Source organism: Coturnix japonica, chromosome 3 (assembly GCF_054131305.1).
Source record: "Coturnix japonica strain WE chromosome 3, WE-NBRP24, whole genome shotgun sequence".
Classification (NCBI taxonomy): Eukaryota; Metazoa; Chordata; class Aves; order Galliformes; family Phasianidae; genus Coturnix; species Coturnix japonica.
The window spans coordinates 32,477,909-32,500,587 of NC_140665.1; the positions used below are offsets into that span (position 1 = coordinate 32,477,909).

The 22,679-nt window shown below is 36.2% G+C and overlaps 1 long non-coding RNA gene across 1 annotated transcript; it reads left to right on the forward strand.

Moving 5' to 3' along the window:
- The first annotated feature begins 654 nt into the window (after positions 1-654).
- Positions 655-20,185, forward strand: LOC107311359 (uncharacterized). The gene is made up of 6 exons (XR_014943895.1): positions 655-745; positions 7,130-7,317; positions 8,147-8,299; positions 9,037-9,109; positions 15,942-15,981; positions 16,543-20,185. It is a non-coding gene; the product is annotated as an uncharacterized LOC107311359 (long non-coding RNA).
- Positions 20,186-22,679: the final 2,494 nt, after the last annotated feature.

The following is a 22,679-nucleotide window of genomic DNA, read 5'->3' on the forward strand; positions in this document are numbered from 1 at the left end:
GTTTAATTAAGAATTAATGATATTATTCTGGTATTATGGCTTAAGAATTCGGGTGAAAGGGGAACTTAAAATTTTGTGACTCTAAATCTAAAATTAGAAAACTGGAGACGATAAGGAATTTCAGCCAATCATCTGATTTTTCCTGGTTGAAGCTACCCAGGTTGTTCTGACATCAGTGTCTTATAACATGATGTGTCTTTGAATATTATTAATGTAAATACTTTTACTGTCCTTTATTTCTATTTCAGGAACACCTTTCAATCATCACTCAAAACTAAAATGAAAATTAACTCTACCTTAATTACCTGCCATACTTTTTGCTTTTAGCTGAACAGCTTTCTGGCTTAAGTCAAGAAACATGGGAAGTCTCATCAAAATTAAGTTATCTGGGGAGGGAAGAAAGGGGGAAGGAGTGTTAAAGTCGCAGAGCTAGAGCTCATGCATGAAGCTACAACAGCTCATCCTGCAAAAACTGATGGCACCTTACAATGGTGGAAAGGATCACAGCTGGGAAAGCAGGGTTGTTTTGCTGCAAAAGTGAAATGACAGGTGATACTCATTTTCTTTTTGTAGATAGCAAGGAGACTTGTGTAATTTCTCTCATTTCAGGAAAACAGATAAAGTAGGAATACTGAGGGGACTTGTTTCTACCTGAGTGAAGGGACACATTTGTTTTTTGTTTTATTTTGCATTTCAGAAAGATATGAGAACCCTGAAGGGCTGTAACATGGGTCTTCAATAGCAGGTAAGTAAAGTCTATCTGTTGATGCTTATAGGGGACTATGGAGCTGGGTTGTGGGAAGCTTGTTAGTTCATTTTATTTTTCTTTGCTAAAGTCTGTGGATCTCATGTGGGAATGTGGAATTTTGTATTAGGGCTCATGTCTTTAAAGTACAACATCTCATGTAATATGAGGCAGCTTCTTTCAGGTTGAGCAGATAATATCTGGACCTACAAATTATAGCTGTCGGTTACCAAAAGGATAGATGCTAATATGTTTTGGATGTGCTCTGCTATAATGTTTTGTTTTCTAGATGTGTCCTACTGCAGTGTGATTTCCTTCTGCACACAAGTAGTATTGCTGGAAGCATCTTCTGTATTTTCTTTGTTGTTGTTTTTTCACCAGAAATAACAAGCAGAAACAACAACAAGTTTTGGTGACTCTGCAAATGGATCATTTGGTAACTACATGGAAAATATAAATTTTAAGTAGACTGGAATGCTCAGGATTATGGGAAAATATATTTTTACAGCCTAATAGTGAGAAGAGAGAACCAAATTTTTGTCTCTATTGACTTCTTTTCTCTCTTACTCCTGCTTTTAAGAACTACCTTTGATTTTGCTTTATCTTCTTAGAAGTAGGAAAGTGTTTAGTGTTGCTCACAAGCATTTTAGATAAAGCTTAAATAAAAGCATTCTCTTTTCTGCATTCTCTTTTCAAAACAAGTTTTGATCTATATGGAATTCTGTGCTAAAAGATTGTTGTATGCATATCACTGACTGTCAACGCTATGCTGCAGTCTCTGTGTCTTCTTAATGGATACCATGGTAGACTATTCCATAAAAATTATTGTTCCTAGCCTTGAAGAATGAATGGCAGAGAATATGGCAGTAGTTCCTCAAACCTTAAATTTTTTTAGTACTTAAGCCAACAATAGAAAATTATCTGTTTATTTATTTATCTACTGTTTGTTTATTGACATTTGTTCACTTCTTATTATCCAGGTATACTATAAGATTACTCCAGAAGTAAACTTGTTTCCATCCTGCTGCAAGACATGCCTTAGATTAAGATCTCTGGCAAGTTAGATAAATTAGGATATCCTCACAACGGGGAAGCCCTAGCTTTATCACACTCAAAAGTAGAGCTTAAAGAAGTCAGTAGGATTTGTGCAGTGTGTATTGACTGGTGTGTGAGGCTGAGCACAATGCACGGAAGTTTCAAGGGGAAGTGGAGTGAGGAATTCCCAAGCACGACCAGAGCTGAGTATCTCAGGTCAGCCTGCTGTCATAAATAAAATTCTGATAAAATGATATTAGAAATCATGGATATTAGAAATCATAGAAATTTAGATCATGAGTGATCTAAAAAGAGGCTGTTTTAAAACAAATAGAAAGAATGTCTGAAATTTTTTTTTTTCAGACTATTCTGTTCTGACTTTTTTCACCGAATTTCATGTATGTTATGTCACAGGCAGCAGTGAAAGTCAAGTCAGCAGGAACAAAACTTCATCCTGATGTTTTCTTCTGTCTAGAAAATAATAGCAAGATAAATTTACTAATGTTAATATAATCTCATTCCATATCAGAAATTACAGTGAAAAACTCCTCAAGTACCTAATTGCGTAATAAGTTAACGTTATCTGTAGTTTCAAAAAATGCTTCTCGTATATATATTGTTTGTTTATTTATTTAAAGAAATAGAAATTAGCAGCTTTCTGGTCCAGAAGACAGTGTCATTCAATCAAATGTGATGGCATTTGTCTATGTGTTTTTCTGAAGAGCGGTCATGTTTAGTATGTCCATCTGCTTTCACTGCTGTGGTTAAACTCAATTTGTAGTAGTCAGGTGCTTATTGAAAATACATATGATTGGCTGAAATTCTGGAAAACTCCATCTGGCCTTTGTTTTCACAGCGTGTATAACCTGTAATCACCATGATAACCAATTCTGACCAAGTATTATGTAAACTGAGACTGCCAAGAACTTATGGTCATGCAGAATTAGCACAAAAAGAAGAGCTTCAAGCTTAACAATCCTGTTGTATCATGCTGTTCACCATCAAAAGCAGTTTTTTTTTAAAGCACTATCTTTCTGTACCACAAAACTTGCAGGAAGGGGAAATACATTATCTCAGCTCCAGCGATAGTTTATAATGAGTGCAAAGCTTGTTAAATGTGATCTGCCTTCTACTGCATAATTAGAAGGAGAAAGTGCCAGATTTGGTAAAGTAGCTTAACTCTGCTTTTACACCATCTAACATTTTAGCTGACAGGAATAGATTCTCCAGCTCTGCAACGGTATGCTTCTGCTCCCAACAGATAAGAAAATACAATGCACAATACATTAATTTTGCTTCCAGTACATAAGAAAAATTATGTCAAAGTTGTACCGACATGAGCAGATGCTTAGTATGGATGTGAATGAAATGTACAGTATGTTATGTGCCAAATACAGGGGAAATTACAGAGGGCTTTATATATAATTTCTGCTCTCAGCCCCTTGAAACGCACAAATTCTGTGGTGATGATTTTTGTCTTAATATATTTGTTTGTCCTTTTTCCTCATTTTCTGTTTTTTTCCCTTTAATCTACTAGACCTAGTTCTATTTGAATTATTTGAGGATATTGTCCAAAATGTCATAGGTTGCAATGGTAAATTATAAGTAACACAAATTCAGAAACCATAAAATTGTGTTCCATGTTTCAAATTGTTTTCTGCATCATGATCCTTTTTGATAAGCAATTGTTTGCATCGTCAGTTCCACCTGTTCTTTCACTGCAGCTATTTCTGCTTTGCATTGGGAAGAAACAAGCAGTAGTAACAAGTAATATGTGTCTTGTGCTATGCATGTTGAAATGAGCTGAAATAACATGATAGCATAACTAATAACAATAGTCTTAGCAATTTTCCAAAACAGCCTGCTCAGTAGCTTGCTATTAATGTTGTTTTTGTTCTTCCTGGCTGTATTAACTCAATTGTCTATTTATTTATTTATTCATCTATTAATTTTTTGCCATCATATTTCTCCTTGCTTCACTTAAGGCAATAGCTACAGCTCTTTCTTGTTAGTCTGATTCTCTTCCTCCACCTAAACCAAAGCTATGATTGTTCCTATGCAGATTATGATGTTCTGTTCTTGATTTCTTCACCATCATTCATAATAATCAGTCTCAATCAATTTATAGAGAAATGTAAAATCCTGTCTTATATCTACATTTCCAAGCCCCTCTCCCAACTTATAGTATGACAGCTGCTTGGATGTTAATAATGCTGGCTTATTTACAGCAAAGAAAGAAATATGACTCCATCCTTAGAAGTAAAAGACATTTCAGCTTTTTGTAAACTTTATCCTAAAATCTTATCTGAAACACACATATAAACTCTTCTTTCCAAATGTTTTTCTTCATCCTTGTTTTTATATCTGCTTATAGATCTTCTTTCTGCATACTTGTGTTGTCAGTTCCAGTCGTTGTTTTAAAGTACCTTAAAGATTTTCGTTGTCTTCTCCTAAAAGCTTTAGTCTGAGCCAACATCTAATTCTCACATCAGGTGGCATGTAAACTTTCTCTCCTATGCATTGATCTTATGACCTCATTCTGTAAATGTGGGAGTTAAGTAAGTTTCTATGCTGGAGAAAAGTTTTGGAAAGGCTTCTGGAGACTCAAGAAAGATAGTTGACTCTTGACTTGTTAATGTACGTTAACAAATTGAGAAATATACTTGGAATTCTTCCTCTCTATATTGGGTAAATCTGTATGAAAGCTAATAGCACTCAGGAAGCACAACCTCTGTATACAATCGTCTGTCTCATTTCCAGAAGTAGGTAGGATGCTTTGAAAGCTATACAAGAGAAAGCTTCATTTGCATTTTTTTAGAGAAAGAAATATCAATTAGATTAAAAAAATAAAATGCACAGTTAATTAATCAGTGAAGTCAATTGGTCAGGTATTGGAAATACTAAAACCCAGTATCTATGAAAGGTTACAAAATTCTATTCAACTGTCTAATTATTCATTTGAATTCTTTGCCTGAAAATATAATTCTGTCATGGCTTTATGATTTTTCTTATCAGTATTCCACATCATAACATCATGTAAAGCACTGGGAGTGAAAGAGTTAATGTCCCACTTCCATGTACCACCAGTTTTACAAATACCTGTCTCTCAGAAGGGAAGCATTACATACCCCAGAGGACTTTGCATTCAGAGGGGAAGATAAAGGTCCTTGCAAGTCACAGGACTCTCCCTCACTGCCTGGCGGTGTGTGGCTGTGTTCCCCAGCTGTTTTTCCTTCAGTTCTGACTAAGGCCTTTGGTTTTGAACAGCCTCTCTCTCATTTTATTTTTCTTATTAGCCTCAATTCCAATTATATTATATTATGTTGTGTTATCTTGCATTCTGATATAATACTTAGTAAATCAGCTTTCTTCCTCAGATCATTGCTACTGTTTGTTTTTAGGACCAGCTCCCATCTCCCTACCCTTCCCTCTAATCCTTTATGGGCTGGTGGGCCTGTGGGTCTTCTGTTCCCCTGTCATGAACACAGATAGGTCTAGATAACTCCTTGACAAACCCCATGTTTACATATATTTGTGTACAGTAAGTAATCATTTCTTACAATCTAACAAAAATGTGTATTCTTCTTTAATTAGTCACTGTATGGTTTTGTGGTGGGGTGGTTTGTTTTTTTGGGGGGGGTTTTGTTGTTGTTGTTTGGTTTTAGTTTTTTATTTATAACAGTGGTGTCTCTTTGGTAAACATGAAATTTAATCTACTTCACTAAAACTTATTCGTATTAATATAACTGCATTTCAAAACATATACAATAATTATATAAAATAAACTAATATATATTTTATTAGAAATATCTTGAGATTAATAACTACAAGCCGTGATTTTAATGAAATTCTTTTCTGTATCTTTGTCAGCTTGAAATTTTTATGCACTTAAAAGTATTGTGACTATTGTGACTATCAATAGGTGTGTGTAGCATTTGGAGCTCCTGTTTGGGCTTTCTTTTGGTGAGATCAGATATAAATATTGCAGTAGTGGAGTAGCAGAGCCTTTTGGGTCTTACATTGGAAAAGCATCATTCTAAGCAAGCCCTGAAAGGTTTTTGAGGCTAATTCCTGTACACAAAGAGTTAAAAGTCTAGCATCTTTCATTAAGAGTGAAAAGATCATCTGATGAGTTATTACTATGTATAACATACGAATAACGTCTTAGAAGGTGCACCATAACCATTTCTTTTCCCATTTGCCAAGGAAAACAGCTAAACTTAAAAGGTTTGTTATGGTTAAAGGTCATGTTTACTGTTGAGTTTTCTACCTACTTAAAAGTGTGTAATTTACTGAAAGAACATATGTTCTGCCAAACTTCATCTGAAGGTTTTTGTTGTTCACCGCATGTATGACAGTTTCCCAGAAGAAACTGTATCAACAGCTTTGTGCAGTTTCTCTGGTTTGCAGCGCATCTTTTAAGAAAAAAAAAAACACAAAAACAAATCTCTTTTAACGTAAACATCTCTAAAATGTGCTCATAGTCATAAGGCAACATCTTCTGCCTCATTATTAGCTGACTTTAATGCTGCATAGTTATTTATGGCACAGACTGAATGTATAAATGTCTCTTCATTAATCTATGACTCAGGCTTAATGAGTGCTGAGATTTGGGGTTTGGGGACCATTAATGCAGTCCTACCATTTACCGAGCTCTGTGACATCACTACCACTTTAACATAACCTTGTAAATGAACAGCATTCTTGCCATCTATTAATTGCCTCCTGGGAGTGAAATGCCTTTAAGCTTCATTCAGTGTCGCTCTTTTTGGTGTGTATGTGGATTCCTCAACCATTAATCACTACACTCACGATTCACGGTTGTTCAACATCAGAGTTATGGCTCCAGGATAGGATTTTTTTGTTGTTATTATTTTGTGACACATTTTGATAGGGAATTTGGAAAAATGTATTTGCATTGAATTCCAGCTACCAATTTCCCTCCTGTATGGACAGATAATACTATTGTCAGTAGCTATAGAAATCATTGTTATATATTGAATAAGAAAATATATTTTAGAGAAGAATGAAATCCAGTGACTTCTGAAGTTATCCATTCTAAACATGATCATAATCTTGCCGGGCTTATGCTAACTGCACTAATACTGAAAATAGGTTAGGAGTATTTTGGTTTCATAGATGCACAGGTAATTGTAAGCTGTTTGAAAAAGGGGTGTTTAATGCATCAAATGTAATGAAATTAAAAGTAGAGTGAACTGTGTCCTTAAACTAACTGTTAGATCTGCCAAATCTTTTCACTGTCAAATTATACTGACTACAAAAATGAAAGTGAAAATCTGCATGCTAATATTTTCATGACCCTTTTAAAGTTACCTGTTATTTTTTCAGGTCTTGAGATACCAGAGATCTATGTGATGTAAATTGCTGAGAAGTATCCTTGAAGAAAATCTTGGGTTTAGGCAGGAAGTTTTCATAAAACTACCTTTTCAGCTTCTTCTCTTATTCTGTAACTGTATGTATGGAGACCTCTTCTTAGCAGCCTACTCTGAAGATCACAGGTTGCTGTGAGGAGAGAGGTATGTATTTTTACATAGCATCCTCTAAATAGCCCTGGTAATTTCACATTTTCTTAAGAGACTGGCTAACTTTGTTTTGAGCTGTAGGTGCCAAAGCATGGATATGTGTGGTTAATTGCCCAAATATCATATAGTAGGACTGCGAATTAGCACCCCATCTTGAGATTCAATGTAATAATCAAATTTTTGAGATCTGGCATCCCCATTGGACCAGAATATATAAGATAAGGTATTGAGTCTGCTGTCTGTCTGCATTTGGCATATTACATTTCCCAGTTAAACTGACTGAGTTCTGGTCTTTTCATCAAGGGCAAAATGGCTGAAAAACAGCGCGTTTGAATCATTTTGAACTTCTACTGAATGTTCTCCATAGAAAGGCACTCACTAAAGGAAGAAAGTTTTCTGTGTTAGCCTTAACAGTTTTTTTTAAAAAACTTATTTTTAAAGACTGTTCTTTACTGCTGCTAAATTATCTAGAAACATTGTAGGTGTGTTAGAAATGCATAGTTTTTGGTGAATATTTTCTGCTACTTTGAATCATCTTGTCTCTGTTCTTAAGATATTGAAGGAAAAAAAATCAGAAGGCCTTAAATGGAGAACATAATTCCTCTGTGTTTTCTTAAGATGACTTAATACTGGAGCTTTGTGTGGGTATAAGGTAATGACATGAACAGCTTGTGCATCTTTTTTAGTATTAGGGCTTCTCCGAAAGTAATGTTTCCTTCTTTATTATGTTGACCCGCAATGTTAGAGACAGATGGTTGTGATATGGCAGTAGAGGTTGAATCTTCCCACCAATATTACATTACATTTTCTTGCTCTGTGACAGAAAGCAGCAGAGGGGCAGACTGACAAAATGGAATCTGACATGGAAGTGTGGATACAGCAAAAGGGAGTCACTGAATTCCTCTGTGCAGAAAAAATGGCACCAGTTGGCATTCACCAACACTTGCTGAATGTTCATGGAGACCAAGCAGTAGATGTGAGCACAGTGAAGTACTGGGTGATGCATTTCAGCAGCTGTAATAGAGACACGGTACATGGGCCATGTTCCATATGTTCATGCAGATTTTTACAAGTGCATCATGCAGGTTCTTGTTCATGTTGAAAAATAGTTTTTTGTAGCTGAGAATTTTCTCTATCAAATAGTGCTATTGTGCTTTTTGAATACATAGTAGTTTCCATGGAAATAAGTAAGGTGCATTACTTTCAAAGCAAACTATGTTTAAATGGCAAAGAACATGTACCTGTTTTTTGGACTTCAGTGGCACTGGGGATGTGCAAATTGTAAAACTAAGGCTGACAGTTATGAGTAAAAGCACCACAAAATCACAGGGCCACGGATAATTAAAAAAAAGTAGGAATGCTTTAGTTTGTATGACAATCCAAATGGGCCTTGGGCTTTATATACTGTGATGAGAGTGAAACCAACCAAGGGGGCTGGGGGGTGGTAAGATGAATATCATATGAATATAGAAGACAGACATAAAAATGTATGAAAATATTCCCCACCCCTCCACCCCCCCCCCCCCCCTTTTTTTTTTTTTTGAATAGTATGTATAGATGGTCAGCTATACTGGTAGTTAAATTTTCACATGTAATTTTATACTGGTTTAAAATTTCAGTGTAAGCTGGTATGCTTTGTTTTGACAAAATACAGTTAATTTGGGGGGTTTCTATTCTTTTTTTTTCTTTTTTTTCTTTAAATTGTGAGTAAAGGTATTGTATGATAGGCTCCATCAGAAGAATACCCAGAGATGCAGTCCTCGCAGAGTAGATCATGTTATTAAAAGTAAGGACCTTCATTTTAAGCTGGACATAAATGAGCTGGTAAAATGACAGGGAAGAAATCAAATAATCATGAAATACCCTTCAAAAGGGCAATAATGATAAAATCAAAAGCTATACAAACCTTGTGAAGAAAGGAAAACACAGACCACTCTGCAGTTAATCATACTGCAGACTTGTCGACAATTTATGGGATGGTTTGGCTTGGTTCTGTGACTAGTGAGGCAGAAGGATTTTGCAAAATCTGCACCTCCAGAAAGGGGAAATAAGGGACCCCAAAATAATTAAGAACAGTGGCAACAATCTGAGGAGAAACAAACTAATTTACTAAATATATTATCGGAAGGCAAGATAACACACTATAATACAATATAATTAGAATTGAAGCTAATAAATATAATGAAAGAATATCTGAAAGCTGTAGGCCTTACAATAACGCTGAGGTGATGTGTGAAGTTGGGACAAGAAACAAGGAGAACCCTGTTCTTTTAGTACTGTGCTGAGGCACTGGTCAGACTAAGTCTGTGAACCTTAACAACCAGATCTGTATGCTAAGATCTGTCAAAATCAACAATATTTTTTGGTATGCACTGCTCTTAGCCTTTTAGAAATGAATCCATTTGAATGAAAATGTTTCGAATGCATACAAACCACCAAACAAACAAAAAAACTAACATGGGAAGGCTACATTTCAGTAGGAATGTTCTGAAATAATATGAGAAGTGTCCTTTCTGAGGTTAGACATATGCATCTTGTAAAATGGCATTTTCTTTAAGAATGTGAAAACTAAATTGACACATAGAAGATTCTTGTTATAAATTATTTCTGCCTCTGTGCTTCCCTGGCTTGGTAAATGAGAACAGAAAACATCAGAATTGATCAAACTTAAGCCTACAAAAGCATCTCTCACATCCTTAGGAAATGTGGGTTATAAACCTGATCCTCCCGACATTAGCAAAACTGTAATATCTGATTTTAGTTAAGGTCAATTTTCAGGATTTTATCAGCCCTACAGTGAAGGTATTTGAAATGAAATCATAAGGATATTAAATATGTTGGCAAATGACCCCATGAATATAAAATTCACTTTAAATTTCATCAACCTTAAACTATGCCTACATTCTCTATGTTATCAGACAACTGTTTTTTAGATACTGCCAGTTTAAACTTGCTCAGGGTAAATGTTTTTTAACCAATATTTCTTTAACCCTGGGACTCTTATTTGGCAAAATTTACTATTAAGGGACACAGCAGCAGACCCAGTAGACTTTCTTTTATTTAGTGAGAACTCTTCTGATCTAGCGTCCTCAGTCAGGGTTTTCAAGTAGAACTTACTGAACATGATCTGTGTTTCACTTCATTTTGTTTTCTACTTTAGTGACAAAATATGTTGAAATTAAACTATATATATATACATGCTAAAAGGAGAAATGACATTGAGTAATACAGTATTCATACATTGATAGTTTGCTGAAATACATTATGCATAGGATACACTATATGAACAATGAAATTATAGTCCATCTAGTTTGATATCCAAAGTAGATAAAATTATGAAGGCAATATAAAAGCACAAGCACATACAGTAATGATGACAGAGACCATTTATCAGCTTGTCAAGTAAATTAATAAGTCAGGTGGAACTAAAAGTTGTAGATAAAAACAGTCTTACAAAGAGACAGATACCGTTTCTCCTGGCTGAATTAGAAATAATACTCAGATGTTCAAGGAATGCGAGAATGACCATTGTTGTCCCTCCATTTTCTTTCCATTACGTTAAATAAAACTGGAAAAAGTCATTGCATTTAAAACTGAGTTAATCAGTATAGTCTGCAGAGACTTCATTCAAATCTTAATTCAACATTTCACTTCAAAAAATAACAATTTCTCTACCCAATTTTTATCATAGCTGATAAGAGATATTTTAAGGATTTCACCTCCTGTCACTTAACTATTTTTAGAACAGTTAAAATGTATTTTGTTCCCTCTTGGTATTCACAGTGAGTCTCAGAAGGGCTCAAGTTAGAAGGAACCTCTGACAAATCGTGTCCAGGTGGCTTTTTGGTATCTCCAGTGGGGAAAACTCCACATCCTATCTGTGCAACCTGTGCTTTTACTCTAGACTCCTCTCCCTTGATTCAAGCAGCACAGAGTGATTGCGACAGGTTTGTAAATCCACGGAAGTCACAGTCTTCTTTGCCTCCCTCCCCATGCTTTTGTTGTGCTCTGGTGGGGGCCGTCTATGGGCTTCAGGATTTCGGGATATACCTGCTTCAGCATGGGTACTTTGTGGGCTGCAGACTTTGTTAAGAGAGCTGTCTTTGGTGTCTAGAGTACCTCTTCTTCCTCCCCTGACCTTGGTTTTCTCTCTCTTGCTTTTCACATGCAGTTATTGTGCATGTGTTGCCATCTCTGCTGCTCTACTACTCTGCTCTTTGGTCTCATGCCTATTCTTTAATAGGGTTATCTCATATTTTTGTCCAGTCCCAAGAAGAAAGCATTCTCTGAGCTATTCCTGCCTGCAGCTCCTAGGAAGTGAAGTTAGGCACTTAAACACCTTCTGAAGGTTTGTCTCAGGGTTGCTTCAGGAAACTTAATCCTTAGTAAGAAAGTATGAAGTTATATCCTTAAATGAGCTTTGGTTCACTTAGGCTTAGAGAATGCTCCCTTTCATTTCAACAGGGGTTTGCCTCAGTACAAGGAGTAAGCTCAATATATGACCTGTGCTTCTGTTCTTTCAAAATTCTCCATGAAACGTTCTCATTAGTAACTCTATCAAGGGATATTATTGTCCCATTGCTGTTAAACTGAGAGGAGAAGTTTGAGAAGTGCCTTTCATCTACTTACAGGTTTCAGTTGTGGAGAATAGTGCAGGATGACTCAGACTGGTATTAGGTTTAATCTCTTTGAGCTTCTTTTTTTACTTTTTCCTTATGTACAGCATTAAAAACAAAAACAAAACAAACAAACAAAAACAACCAGAGAAAATCTGAGAAACCCATCTATTTGTTAGTCTAATGGACAATGGATACAAAAATAATGAGAAAATACAGTCACAATTTCATAAAATATCACAGAAGTCAAAATTAGAACAAAAAAATATGGAGATAATACTCTGGATTGAAGACAAAACAAACTTGTTTTTCAATGGCTCTGGGTTACCGTGAACCCACTGTGATATAACTTTTTTAATAGCACCAGAGGTAAGAGAAATTATTCAGAAATCCTGAATTTCTATATGTTGAAAGGGCGATTGCTGCTGCATGAATATAATAACTGTGGCATTCATAATACGGAAGTAGAGAATACGAAACTAGTAAAGCCCCAGAAGTACATGGTGATAAAAGGGTACCACAGTCCAGGGCACTGTAATGTCAAAGGGAAGAATCAAGCCCCTGAAATAGGTACCTATAGCCTTGTGATTAAGGCAGGTTTCTAGAGCACAGCAAGCATGGAGCTTAATCTCTTGTATTTGATGGAGAAATTTAACCTAGGTCTCCCACCTACTGAGAAAGCATTTTATACAAGAATGGTGATTTTTCTCTGCTCTGTTCTTCAAAAGAACTATTCCTGGTTACCAGATAGACAGAAACACATGCACAGTGCCTTAAGAAGGATGTCAGAAGCTTTGGGGAAAGGGATGAGAAGCTTTGTAGTTTGTATTCCATTAAGCTTTTGTTCCCTGTTTCTGTGTGGCTTCATTTTTAAGGACTGGTACTACTATTCTATTGCACTTCACTGGGGTCTGTGGCATATGCAGAGTGACAGGGAAGTGGTAGGAGGTACCTTAAAGATGCTTGCTTCAAGAAGACGTTGATATCCATCAGTAATACAGCTCTTTGCCCCATTCTCCTGAAACTGAAAGAGAAGTTCAGGCTTATGGTTAAAATGTGGCCAGAGGAAGGGATGGGAGCCCCTGCCACTGGGAGACTGCCATGTGTAATTTGTGCCCTATTCAGTGGGGAGAGATCACTCACCTCCATTCTGCTGCTTAAAAATCTTGTTGCACTGAAAAGGGGAAGCAAAAAGCTTAATGTCTCCCTGTCCTTGTGACTGCAGGGAGAGAGGGATGTGGCTCCCTGTTTTCTGCTCCCATAATTATATTGGTGCTTCATCTTTTTTTGTTGTTTGTTTGTTTGTTTCTTTGTTTCATGTAGAAAAAGCAGAATTTGAACTGTTTTAATCCGCTATGAAAAATCTTGCTCTCTCTCTCTTGAATTTCTCTCCTTGTTCTTATTAAATGACGAATTATTTTCTTTCCATAGAAGCAAATGTGAAATCTCCCTACGACCATGTACCTAGTCCACCAGTTCTCCTCCTTGTCCCTGTTCCTTTTAAGTAGCTTTTTTGCTTGGATGTATTTTCTCAGAAATAGGAGATGTAGTTTAAGATGCCTCTGAAATTTGAAGAGAAATGTTCTAGGCATTACTTCATGGTGCAAGGAGGTGACCGTGCTGCCTCCTCCAGCAGATGCTGATGCACAGAGCAGAACTTACCAGAGCAGCCCTCAGAGAAAGTAGTAAGAGGTACAAAGTGTTTTGGGGCTCCAGCATAAAAAATGTCACCTAACCATGAAAAGACTGATGCCTCTTCAGGCACATGAAGAAATAATAACAGGTGAACTGTGGATGCAAATGTTAAACACGGATGCTTGTGGACACCAGATACATTAAAGGACTGCTTTTGGGATGATTTTGAGGACAGTAGATTTGAACTTAGGTATATGGATCCCTTAGGAGCCTGGAACAAAGGGCATGAGATATGCAAACAATGTAGCTGACATTTGCCTTAAATGTATGCGCAAAGAAAGGCATAAGAGAAAAGAGCTTGAAATAATTCTACCTGTTTTAAATATTAAGATGCAGGAAGTACATGCTTCATTACTTAAACTTTTATATTATATTTCATTGTATTGTCTCTTTCAAAATGTGGCAGTGTGGAGTAGGAATAAAATGGGAAGGTTATAGGTGGAAATTCAGGATATATTCCTGTAGCCTAAATCATCTGTGCATAGTTACAAGTCTCTATGACTTGAAGATTAGTGTGTGTCAAAGATACCTAGATGCACAAATACAGGAAGTTAAATGTACTGATTGGTGTAGAAAAACAAATTTATTCTCAGAATTTGCACATTAAAATTTCTGACTATGACGCTCTTACAATATCTGCTTTTGGTTCTTATTGTTTAGCTATGAGACAGGATTGTTAATGCTATGGGTCAGGCAATGGCATGTTGCAGCTCTGAATAGAGAAAGTCTTCGGAATATTGTGAAGCGAAAACCTCAACTAACATATATAAAGTTTCACTTATCTTTGGGTTATGTGTTCCCTGCTTACGTGATTTGTAATAATTACAAAACAGGTGCTTCTGCCCTTTTCATGTTTCAGGAACAACTAAAACATAAAATTCGAGTCAACACATATACATCACAGAACCCCATTTTGGATCATCTTGTATTATTTCTGTGGTCTCCATCCAGTGGTGGTTCATCAGAGATATGGGTACAAACTATTTAGGTTGGTCATATCTAAAGGAGATCAACTTAGAGAAAGCCCGCAAGTTTTAGTGAAGAGGTATCATGATGGCAAATGACAATTGCACTAAAACAATGACTGAAAAGGGCTAAATGTAATGGAATAGAAAATAGCACTGCAGGTGTAATAATGCCTTTGTACTCAGGTGGAAAATTGTGTCCAGGTCTGGAATAATACTATGTGTTTGTGGGCAGGGAAATGAAATTCTGAGAGAAGAAATTGTTTTTATATAAGAAGTAAGTAATTTTGGTGTTATGTTAGATAAGAGATGAATAATGTGATATGGGTAAATCATGATTAGGACTGAGGTGCTTGCTTTTCTCCTACTGAGAGGAGAACAGCTCTAGAATTTTCTGTGATGACTGAGGGCACTGCATTAAGAGGAAGTACTTGTTTTCACATGATGCATAATCAACCAGTTGCTGAAAAACAACATTATACCCTCGAGTTTTGTAGGTTTCAAAGTACATGTTGATACAAATAATGAGAAACACCACTGCTGCTGAATATAAGTTCACAAAAAAAAAAAAAAAAAAAAAAGGAAAAAAAAAGGAAAACTTTCATGCTCCAGTGCAGAGTACGGAGACTAACAAGCAGAAGCCAGGAACATATTTTCCTTCACAAATAAGGGTAGAAAGTAGAAAATGAATTTTCAAAACTCCAGTGGTTACTACATTGTAGAGAGGATTGTTGTAAGTTCCTATGTAAAGATGAACAGGGTTGTGAAGGGCTTTCTGTGCAAGAAGTTATGTAAGCAGGTGATCAGCCTTCAATATATCAGGATACCCACTGAACTTCCTTCAATTGAAAAAAAAAAAAAAAAAAAAAAAAAACCAAAAAAAAAAAACCAATACAACTTCAATTATAGGTTAGCAGTGCTAAGCATTAGCTTTACCTCACCAAAGAGGAAGAAAGAGCTCTTGTGCTGAAGGAAAAAATGATAAATGATGTTCTGATCAGCTGGTTTTAGTAACAGCATTTTATTATTGTCCTCATGTTTGATTAGATCTGCTAAGCCTCAGCATTAATACAAGTAACTTATGAAAACTGAGGGGCTGCCAGAGCTTACAGAATTAACTAGGCAATTTGGCAAACAGAAGAAAGAGGACTGGGACTGTCTCCCAGCTGTCACAGGGCCAGCACTGCTAGTCCTAATACTTCTATTTCAAATGTCCAACAGTCATGAAAAGCACAAATGAAAATGAGATTTAGTGGAGCAAATGTATATATATTTTTTTCTATAACAACTTCTATCCCTATTTATTTGCATTTTTTCACTTCTGTCTGTTTTCTTCTTACAGTGAAAGTTATTTATCAAGAACCTTTAATTGTGGTCATCAGGTAAGTTTTCAATATAGAATATTATTCTGTGCTACAGGTTTTAGAGTATTTCAAAACAGTTTAAGCCAGAAATCTCCTTACCAGGGTCTGCCATCTTATCACTGCTCATCTCAGTTTCACATTCTCAAAGTAATCATTACTGACAAATAACCATGCAAGGGAAAATAATATCCTTTCATAACATTTCCTAGAAGTCCTTAAAGCCCGCTCAGTCTTCATTGTAATGAAACTCTTTGTCCTCTCCAGGTTGTGTAATCCAAAGCTATTCATATAGTTGTATTCCTAGTGAAGGCTTACCTTACTTGCCCATTGGGTATTTCTAGATATGAATGCATTTTTCACTGTAGAGAAAAGGATTTTGCAGTACTTTTTTCCCCAATTATTTATTTATTTGTTTATTTTTTCAATGAACTTCTCAGTTTTCTCTGAAAAAGACAAAGAGCACTTTTGATATATAAAGAATATTTTTATAAAGGAATGGCTCACTAAAGTAATTTCAGATGAATAATTAGCCCTTTAAAACAACCTGATATTTTCCCTTGCATTTCTCTCTCTTTTCAGTTTTCATTATCTTCTGAGAAAATTACTACACTGAATATAAGGTTTGGGAAGCACCAGCATTTTCTTTGTACGTGGAAGATGACAAAAAATGGAATTGCTTTAGAATTACATTGGTTGGTTACATGTTTTTCTCAAATGCTACCTTTTCTTAATTCTCTGGGTGTTTGCAAAAAGAAATGCGTACTTGTTTTATTGTCAACCTACATCTGGATCTTTTTTCTTTTTCCTTTTTTTAATAGATTCTCCAAATCAATTTTCTTCAAGCTTTTCTCAGGATGTGAATAAGAGTAAAACTCTAAATTGCTTTTCATTTATATTGACATCTTCTTTTCTCTCTCAATGGGTGCGCTTCAGTCTCTGAATCTAATCTCCAGGATTTTCATTTGCTCTACACTTCATTACAAATGCTGTTCTGGTAGCCTCTGTATTGTTTTGGAACAAGCCAAAAGTTCCTCACAATAATATAAATCACAGGGAGGTTTTCCTTGATTTCTGATGGCTGATTATCAAAACATTATCAGTCATCCCCATGTCTGTAAGATGCTTATTTATTTAAAGGATACAGAAAAACAAGAATTTTTTGAGTTGCTTTATTCACGCTAGAAACACTCTTCAGTGAGCCATTTTTCTTTCAAAGCTCTTACATGCTATCCAGAGTGTCTTTTCTGAGCCTGGGCACTGCTTTTTCTTAGTTATGTTTACATTTTTTTATGGTATTAGTATGAAACTTGCAATTTCTGCTTTCCTTGGATGTAGGAAGCAAAAAAGAAAACAAAGAACAAACAAACAAAACCCCAAAAAACTATATTATTTTTATTGTTCCTCCCATTAAATTTATTGTTTTAACAAGTGAGTGATTAATTTCAATTTCGTAGCTAATCCAATTTTGACCTCAGTGCATTATTTGCTGATATGTAGTGTGATATATTTTAGGAATGTTGATATATAAAAGTTGGTTTGGATGAACTGTCCTTACAGTCCAGCATCCTAACAGAGATGTTTTTATTCCTTAAAAATCAAAGATACAAGAATATTTGCTGGACAATTATGACAAATCTTGCCTGCAGGAAGAAGTTTATCTTCATTAGTTTGTAAAATAGCGTGTGACCAAAGACATAGTGATGCATGGTTTTGCATGTGACTTCATTATGTTATATAATCCTATTATATTATTTTATACTCATCTGTTTCCCAAACTAGACAATCTCAGTCTTAGCAATCTCTCATCCCAGAAATTGTGCCATGCTCCCTTTTTCATCACATTATTCTACATCTTCCTTATCTCTTTTTCAAATAGATTGCCCATGATTGAGCGCATATTGCACCTGGGGGCACATCACTGATATTATAACACTTTCTGAAAGACAGCCTGTTCCACGATAATATCTTATTCATTGCTTTGCTATTTTTTTGACCACTGAACTATGGATCTTAATTCCATGGCATTAGGAAAACAGAACCCACCCTCACTTGTTCAAATGGAGGCTTAGGAACTACTGTATCATCTTACAGAGAATTCAACATTTACTCTGTGATTGTATTGCCTGTTTGACTCCGTAGCATTCCTTGTCCTTTCCTTTACCTTAGGATTAATAATATTTTGCAACGTGCTGCTTTGTTCTTCATTTCAGAAGTACATGTCATTAATATAAAATAGCACCTGTTTCCAAACTGTTTGTTAAAGGAGATGGTCAGTGTGGGCAGCATTACCACAGGAATTTGTGATTCAACATTGCCCATCCTAAATTGACTTTGCATTGAGCAGTTCAGGTGTGAAAACCATATTCTATCCAGACACACAGCAGCTCGCCAGAACCTGTTAACCTGGTGAAGCACTTGTATGCCTGGGGCAATTGCCTGGAGATGTCTGAAGGTGTAGATGACAGTGTCAGCCAGAGCATCTGCTTTTCATGTTGCTGTGAGAAGGGACTGCTGGCATGCTGACAACCCAGGAAGGACAGCATTCTTTTTTATTTCTTTTAGTTCAGTGTCTAATATGACATATCCACTTTGATTCGTAACTTTTCAATGCTGCTACAAAGCATGTTCTGTCTCTTCTATCACTTCAATCACTTTTTGAGTGTGAAAACAATCAATTTTTAATGAAAGTAAACATTTTTGTTTTGCAAGAAAATGTAAGAGCAAAATTATTTATTCCCATGCTTCTTAAAAGAAAATTCTGTGTGTGTTTCTTTATATGTGTAAGAATTCCAGTGTTTGCCTTATTCATCTTAATTTTTGTTTCAAAGAAGTAAAATCATGCTATTTTTTTAGGGACTATATATGTTAAGGTTTTTGCAATGCTGCAATGAATGCTGTTAACAAAAGCCAACAATGGTCTGAGTTTCTAGGAAATGTATTTTCATCTCCATGCGTGGTTGCTCAATACTAGGTATTTTCCACTTGTTACTACTATTCATCCTAAAGATAGTTCTGTTAGTTTTGACATCTCATTCTTGTAAGTGCAATTCTGAGTCAATGGGTCTTAACATCCTATGGAATGATATGGAGCGGTTTGACATACTTGCCGATTTCTGCAGTCAAGCTTAAGAGACACCCTTCAGTCATGCATTTTCTTGGATGTCAGAAATGAACACCTAGCTTTGACATCCATGTCTGTGAAAGAAGAGAACAGTTTGCACTGGCTCACAGAACTAAAATTCTGCCTTTGTGTTTAGTGGATTTCATTTACAGACACTGTTTGTCATGCTGAAAGATCTCAATTCTAAATTCCTCAAAAGGAGGTAATTTTGCTTTGTAGATCAAGGGTAAAAAAATAAAGAAAAAAAAAATCTATATCAAGAAATGATCATGATTAGCTTTCTAGTTTCACTTGCAAATAACAAGGTCAAAACAGTGTCATGAAAACGGTCAAGAGTTCTTCCACATTTGCACTCCTTGAATTTACAGGATGTGCATCATATTTTCTGAGGCTGACATTTGTGTGGGTCTGGATAAATATCTCTGACATACTGATGTAAATCTGATTTTTTTTTCCCTGTAAAATTAGTAGCTGTTTAAGGATATTCAACCAAAAAATTATAGTTTCTACAGTGTTTCCATGATCTAGATTTCTCTGCTTCATCTTGCAATGTTTCATGATGAAAAATGAATCAAATTTTAAAATGCACAAAAAATTGAACTGAAATATTTGAGAGGAGGACCAATTAGAATTTGTTATTGTTGTTTGTTTGTTTGTTTGTTTTGCTTTTCATTTGACACCCATAGAAAAGTCCAAAAGAGTAAATGATGAGTAGCAGGACTTCTAATCACTCCTTGGTGACTTTTAGCTGGGAGGAATGTTCTGAGTGCTGGGGAGAGAGGTCAGTCTTACACTGCCACAATGACATTTTGGAATCAGTTTGATGAGCATTCCTCCATTTCATTTTGCCATGAGTCATTCTGGCAATGCAGTACTGCATCTGGTGATCCATCCTCTCTGACATTACGGAGACCACATTATAGGTACCCTTTCTTTGATTCCATTAATTAAATATAGTTGCAGACCAAATTTTATAATACAATTTATTTTTTCCCTGAGTTTAATGGTGAGCTAGGTGTTAAATGTTAAATCCTTCTGATATTATTTTCAGTTTGTATTAAAATTCAGGTGAAAAGATTAACCTATCTGCCTCTACACTCCAGTGGGATTCTTATTATTCAGATTTATTCATTAGAAGACTTGCAATTCATGTTTGCTCTATTTGCTTTCATTAAATGTTTGGCATTAAATGCCTTCCTATTTCATTGCTGACTAAAAAATAAATAATAATTTTTAAAAAGTGCTGTGATATAAAATTAACATATCCTGATCAGTATAAACGATAGTTTTGGGGTTTTGTTTTGATTGTTGTTTTTATAAATCGAGAGTAGTGAGGAATAAACAATAATAAGCAAATCCTTTTTAAAAAAAATTTGGGAGAATTCATGGTCATCAAAGAGTAAATCTCTTCTAATGGAAACAAATACAACACAGATGAATCATTTGTATTTCTAGATACTGAAATTATACACTTTTTCATTCATTAAGCAAGATTACAAAAACATAGTTAATTTAAAGTCATGTAAATGCATTCTGATTCTTTCACAGGCAGTGTAACAAACGCGACTCCCAGTATGCTGAATACCAACTTGCTCATTCCCTCTATGAAACAGTTTAAAAAATCAAGCAATACTCTAAGGGGAAAAAAATCCACATATTGCTCCCACATTTCAAGGTCAAAGTCTAATTCCCTGAAAGTCACTTAGAATGTTGTTCCCTTAATTTGGTATTACTGTTGCCCTGTAGGGCAGCACACGTGCCAGGGTAGCTGGCTTCTCTGGGGCTGCCAGGAATACTATGAGACTCTGTGTGCTCAGGTGCTCTGTGCTTCTACTGAGGTTAATCTTTAACCAAACGTGCACTCACAGCTTTCAGGTTTGAATTTGGCTGCTTTGTGGGATTCACCTTGAGGCAGGCTCCAGGTCTCCCTTTTTAGTGGGGTAGTGTGACTGCTGGGACCAGCAAACTGGCTTAGTGTCCCTATGAAGTTCTGGGTGACTGATTTTTAAAGTTCTTTACATGCTCTGCTGTCTGTCTCCAGCACAACTTCTGTCAGAGGCTGGCTGTCCTTGGAAGAGCCCTATTTCTCCCACTGTGAGGGAAGGCAGGATTTGTTGGCAGTCTAACTCCAGAATATGGACAAGATGTATGCCTTGATCCCCAGGCCACTCTGCTACCAGCAATTTCTCGTGTCACTTGGCAGTAGTTACAAAGACAGCCTCTTCCTCATCTTACCTGGTCCTGAATCTGAAACCTGGAGCAGATCCACTGTCAATGGGAAAAAAAAAAAAAAAAATCATTTCAGTGATGATGCTACTTGTGATATCTGACTTCATCAACCCAGAAGGCTCAGAGATTTTGGTAATCTAGCACCATCAGTATGCATCACCATATCATTTTCTCCTGTCTTCCACAGCCTCATAGAGCTGTACTGTCAGTCTAATTAGATGTCCCCAGTCAATCACAGACCATGCTTGAACTCCAAGGGCCAGCCAGTGCACTCAGATAAACCACTGCTGTTCAGTGAATACATACGGGGCTAAGTTTGAAATGCTATTCAGGAAGAAGAGACAAATTGAGGTGAAGCTGCTTAACCCCTATTAGCTCCCCAGCAATCATCAAGCCATGTTTGTTCTCACAAAACACAGGTCAAGCCATTTCTAAACAGCTTTAAGAAAATAACCCACTACGTACAGCAAACAGGCAGCCCATGAATACAGCCTGGGGATGTGATGCCTGAGCCAGGGTTTATCCTAATGCTCTCAGGTTTAACCAGCACTGACACGGGTGGGCTAGAACTCTTTCTTTGGAGCTCATATTTCTGTAACCCTCTGCCCTGGTGCTTTCTCGTATTGACTCACTCACTGGTGAGATATATGTAGGGGCACTGGTGTCAAAAGACTTTGAACTGCTCTGCCAGAGCGAGGAAGGCAGTAATGAATTAGTAGCATTAATGAAGGGCAGGAAAATGGCATTTGACCCCTCCCCAACCCCAGAATAGTCATTAATATTAATAGGAGTCTCCCCTGTGCCCTGTGCCTCTATGTGCAGAGAGCTTGCTTAGGGGAAGTATGTGAGGTACCAAGACAGTGCTCCTCAGAGTGACTGCGGTCAGCTTCAATCACTCAGATTTATTACCATCAGATCAAAGGTCACTGCAAATAGAAAATCTCTATTAATTACTTTATGTTCGCAACAATCATTGCCAACTCCGCTAGCTCAATAGCACAAACCCAGAAAGGCCTGCTAAAATGAGGATCTGCTGTTAAATGAAAATCATTTAAAAAGCAATTATAAAAATACTTTTTCACGCTTTTGTATAATTAAATGAAAAGAAACAGTCCTTAGATTCTCTTAAGTGTATGTGCAAGGTAGGTCAAATATTTTGGTTGCATGGTTTGTGTTACCGCTTATTTGTTCTCCTTAAACAAGGTTGAGAAAAGGTCCTGAAGTAGTGATTACAAAAACAGAAGTCTGCTGGCCAGAGGTAATTATTCAAGTTGCATACTGTGCTATTATTTCCTAGGAAAATTCACATGTGAAAACACGAGCTTTCTTAAATATCAATGGAGTCTCAGTTATTGTCTGTAACAGC